Here is a 5,738-nt window from a genome sequence, read left to right on the forward strand (position 1 = left end):
GTCGGCGTGATGTCCGCTGGATCTGGAACAAGGTCCCTTGTAAGGAAGGGATGGTGCACTAGGAGGGGGCACTATGCTGGGCTCTAAGACCGAGCCACCCCAATATACAACACCATCATGTAGGGCATTTCCCCTTAATGCCACCACACAGTAGTGTGGCCCCATCACAATCATTACCCCTCCATTTAGTTATATTATATCAAACGAGACGTTGGTGGCAGTCTTCCCTAGCTGAGACGGCACTGTTTCACTGGGGCATTGACAAGGCTCCCTCAACTTGTTGCCTCTCTGTGCCCGCATGGTCAGTAGGAGTCTGTGAACACTGTACCAAGCTGACCTTACCTGCTCCTCAGGGACGGCGTAACATAACACCTTGGTAACCAGTGACCATACAGTATCTCGCTGGCTCTACGTACTTGACGTCCGGTGGTAGCGAGTTGTGGTATTCGTCACATAGATATTACAGTAACGTAAACCAATCATGTGATGGGGAATGAGCTATGTGCAGTCTTTCCATGGTTTGATTTGTAGTGTCTGCGATACTGGGGATTGATAGTATTGTCTTGTCCCCTAGTGGCTGTTCTATATAAATACTTCTCCGAGCAGTGTGTTTGAGTCTTTCTGCAATTCACTCGCAGGTGTGGTGTGATTGATAGAGGGGCAGTGAAAAGGCTCTCAGCTTGTTGCCTCTCTGTGCCCGCGTGGTCAGGAGGAGTCTGTGAACACTGTACCAAGCTGACCTTACCCCCTCCTCCAGGAGGACATAACGTCATGCTTTGGTAACCAGTGATCATACTTGACAGGTCGGGGCACGAAGGGTACGGCATTCGTCACAATGACATTTACTTCCTGGCCCTGTCAACGTGCAGAGGGAGCAGCAGATGGAGAGAGAGCAGAGCCTCTAGGTGTAACGGTTACACCCCCATTGCTCCCAGAGGCTAATTTGCATATTTTAAAACATAATTTTTCTCAGCAATTCGGGCACCTATGAACATTGGATTAACAGAGATGCCTTCAGCTGCCAAGCGCATGTGTAACAGGTCAGCCAGTGTCACAGGTACAAATCTGCTGACAGATGCCTTTTCATATCGGATTGTAATTGGTCATTCTTAGTAGTCAGAATCGCTTGACAAGAGGCTATAGTGGCCATGACTTTTCAGCCTCTGCCAAGCAGAGTAAAAGAGGAGCATAACTAGTTTGTGTACTAAGCTTAGAGGTAGGAGGATCAACCAATGGAGATTCAGGAGAGGCGGTAGGATCGCTGAGCCGAGCAGCCTGAGGCAAGATGGCACTGGTCCCTGTGGGGCGCTGCTGGTAGGAGATAACCGTACCAAGAGACTCTTTTCTGCTTTGGCCAATGCTGATCCTGTCTGGGCCAGCTAACCCCGCACAGGGCACTCACACCAGATTTGATCCACACTGGGATATCTCACGGGTGGGCAGACATGTGTCAGGTGTTGGATGGCCAGGATATACCCACTCGTTCCTAGAAGGGAACAAGTGGCTCCCCTTAACTTACCATGTTGAACACACTAAGATCTGCAGGCTGTAGAGCAAGAACCGAACAGAGTCAAGTGGGCTGCTCTATTTATACTGGACAGGCTGTCAATCAATCAGTGACTCTGCCGACTGGACTCAACTGCAGAATGAGCAGGGATTTAAAACTAGACATGAATCTGCTTAGGTTCCTTTTGGAGAATTTTAGGACGAGTTTTCTTTAATCATCTCAGGCCCCCCCTAGCTTAAACCCCCTTAATGACCAGACCACTTTTTACACTACTGCACTACACTACTTTTACCGTTTATTGCTCGGTCATACAACTTACCACCCAAATGAATTTTACCTCCTTTTCTTCTCACTAATAGAGCTTTCATTTGGTGGTATTTCATTGCTGCTGACATTTTTACTTTTTTTGTTATTAATCAAAAATGACATTTTACACTTTCTGTTGTAAAATTTTTCAAATAAAACTACATTTCTATATAAATTTTTCTCTAAATGTATTGTTCTACATGTCTTTGATAAAAAAAATGCAATAAGTGTAAAGGCCGATTTATTGGCCTGCATTTGTGGGAGGGGTGTAGCTGCCTTTATATCCGGCATACGCCCCTCCCTCAATGAACGTCTCGTCTTGTTTCCCCCTCCCACCCTCCCTTTCATATTAGCACTCTAAAGGGGATGCCCTCTATTCAGGCGACCCTACATCGCCGCGGTTACGGCATAATTCTAGCCGCTTTAGAGTTGAGGGGGCCGCAGATGGTGTCAGTCAGTTCCTTCTCGCCATCATTAACCCCGACCACAAGTGTATATTTATTGGTTTGGGTAAAAGTTATAGCGTTTACAAACTATGGTGAAAAAAAATGAATTTACGCACTTTGACTTTCTGAGCACCTGTCATGTTTCCTGAGGTTCTACAATGCCCAGACAGTAGAAACACCCCACAAATGACCCCATTTTGAAAGTAGGCACCCTAAGGTATTCGCTGATGGGCATAATGAGTTCACGGAATTTTTTATTTTTTTTTCACAAGTTAGCGGAAATGGATTTTTTATTTTCCTTACAAAGTCTCATATTCCACTAACTTGAGACAAAAAATAAAATCTTACATGAACTCACCATACCCCTCACGGAATACCTTGGGGTGTCTTCTTTCCAAAATAGGGTCACTTGTGGGGTATTTATACTGCCCTTGCATTTTAGGGGCCCTAAAGCGTGAGTAGTTTGGAATCCAAATGCGTAAAAATGCCCTGTGAAATCCTAAAGATACTCATTGGAATTTGGGCCCCTTTGCGCACCTAGGCTGCAAAAAGGTCACTATCGCCGTACTCAGGAGAAGTAGGGCAATGTGTTTTGGGGTGTATTTTTACATATACCCATACTGTGTGTGAAAAATATCTCTGTAAATGACAACTTTTAAAAAAAATGTATAACCCAATTTACAGAGATATTTCTCTCACCCAGCATGGGTATATGTAAATATACACCCCAAAACACATAGCACTACTTCTCCTGAGTACGGCGATACCACATGTGTGACACTTTTTTGCAGCCTAGGTGCGCAAAGGGGCCCACATTCCAAAGAGTACCTTTTAGGAGGGCATTAGGGCCCCTAAAATGCCAGGGCAGTATAAATACCCCACATGTGACCCCATTTTGGAAAGAAGACACCCCAAGGTATTCCGTGAGGGGCATGGCGAGTTCATAGAAGTTTGTTTTTTTTGGCACAAGTTAGCGGAAATAGATTTTTTTTGTTTTTCTCACAAAGTCTCCCTTTCCGCTAACTTGTGACAAAAAGTTCAATCTTTCATGGACTCAATATGCGCCTAAGCGAATACCTTGGGGTGTCTTCTTTAAAAAATGGGGTCATTTGTGGGGTGTTTGTACTGCCCTGGCATTTGTGGGTCTCCGCAATCATTACATGTATGGCCAGCATTAGGAGTTTCTGCTATTCTCCTTATATTGAGCATACAGGTAATGAGATTTTTTTCCGACTGGTTCAGAAGCCTGTAGGCCTCTTCAAAAGAATACCCCTTCCTTGCCATTTGGTCAACTAAATTTAGGGGGTATTTCCTGAGACTACCCAAGAAAAAAAGCAAGCCTGTCTTACAAATGGGAGGCTAGCGAAGTACCTGAAGCCGCTGCGATTGATAAAAAATATCAAAACTCCTTTTTTTATCGCTGCAGCGCTTGTGTAGTGATTGTGCAGTGTGGGCGACCAATCAGGCCAACACTGCGTTTTGGGTGGAGGGCGAGCTAAGGTGACACTAATACTATTATAGATCTGACTGTGATCAGTTTTGATCACTTACAGATACTATAAAAGTACCAATGCTGATTAGCGATACGCTAATCAGCGAATCAGTGACTGCGGTGCGGTGGCTGGGCGCTAACTACCTAACAAAGGGGCCTAAACTATCCTAAAACCTAACCGTCAATACTGGAGAAAAAAAAAAGTGACAGTTTACACTGATCACTTTTTTCCCTTTCACTAGTGATTGACAGGGATGATCAAGGGGTTAATTGGAGAGATGGGGGGCAGCAATCTGGGGCTAAATATGTAGTGCTTGGTGTACTCGCTGTGATCTGTGCTCTCTGCTGGGACCAACCGATGAAAAGGACCAGCAGAGGAGCAGGGAAGCCATTTAACACATCATATTTATAAATATAATGAGTTATATGGCTGGTGGTTCGTTATTTTAAAAGTCACCAACCTGCCAGCGCTGATCCTGGTGACCAACTCCTTGTGCGCCTTTTGCCGACCCGCACTGCGCATATGCGGGCCAAATATGTGCGGAATCTCGTGTCTCGCCCACAGGACGCATCCCTGCGTTAGGAGGTGGTTCAAGGGGTTTTCCGAGATTTTACTACTGATGGCCTATCCTCTGGATAGGTCTTCAGTATCTGTTGGTGGGGGTCCGACACCCCACCGATCAGCTGTTTGAGAAGGCAGTGGCCTTCTCTTAGCTTTTCCTAGGCTGGAGATGTCATGTTCATCAGTCACATGACCTAGGCGCAGCTCAGCCCCATTCAAGTGAATGAGCTGCAATACCAAGAACGGCCACTATACAATGTACGGTGCTGTGCAGAGTAAGCAGAGGGAACGCCGGTGCCTTCTCAAACAGCTGGTCGGCAGAACGCAAGCTGAGGGCAAGTGATGAGAGGGCGGAGCATGACAGGAGTCCTGTACAGAGGATTTCCTTAAAGAGGTTTTCTGAGATATATTAACTGATGGCTTCTCCACAGGACAAGCCATCAGTATCTGATCATTGGGGGTCCAACAACCGGGACCCCCGCCGATCAGCTGTTTGAGACGGCACTGATGCTTGCAGTAGCTCCGTGGCCTTCTTACGTCACGTTCAACAGTCACATGACCTAGGAGCAGCTCAGCCCCATTGAAGTGAATAGTACTGAGCTGCAATACCAAACACGGCCACTATACAACGTACGGCGCTGTGCTTGGTGAGCAAGGAGAAGGCTGCGTTGCTACTACAAGTCAATCAGCTGATTGTGGGGGGTCCCGGGTGTCAGACCCCCACCCATCAGATACTGATGATCTGTCCAGAGGATAGGTCATCAGGTAAAATATTGCAGAAATCCCCTTTAAATCAGACATCCTTTTATAAGTATTACCTTGAGTGCGCTCTATGTAATGCAGGGGTCCTCCAAAGAAACGGTAAACACCTGTAGGGGGGCTCTCCTTTGTGATTATACAGAATAGACAAATGTATTTTTTTTTACACCAAACTTCTTTTATTTAAAACTATACATTACACCTCCTTATATTCAATGCACTTCTGATTTGTATTCACGTCCCTAACCTTAATTTAACCCAATCGTCCCCACCCACAACTGCCATCCTCACACCAGGAGATGGGAAACTGAACACACAACGAAGCGAGGATGATGCTAGAAAAAAAAAAACATCCTTAAATTTCCTTTTTACAAACGATTCTCCCCAGTTAACAGAAACGGAACCTCTGCAGAAGAATCAGAAATATCTTCCTCCCTCAGATTTACGGCTGGTGACAGTCAGGAGGCAGGTCCTGGCAAGCAGCGAAACCACATGTGCACGGGGTTGGGGGGGGTACAGGCGTCGGGTCTCCTGAACCGTTCCTGGAAAATAATTAAACAATAAACCGTTAACTTCAATGGTTCTCGACGACCCAGATGCCACTGTCCTACGTACCGCCCCGTAATGGCAAAAAAATAACTAGGCTCCGATAATCCGGTTCCTTCA

The sequence above is a fragment of the Bufo gargarizans genome, unplaced genomic scaffold, assembly GCF_014858855.1.
Source record: "Bufo gargarizans isolate SCDJY-AF-19 unplaced genomic scaffold, ASM1485885v1 original_scaffold_1046_pilon, whole genome shotgun sequence".
Taxonomy (NCBI): domain Eukaryota; kingdom Metazoa; phylum Chordata; class Amphibia; order Anura; family Bufonidae; genus Bufo; species Bufo gargarizans.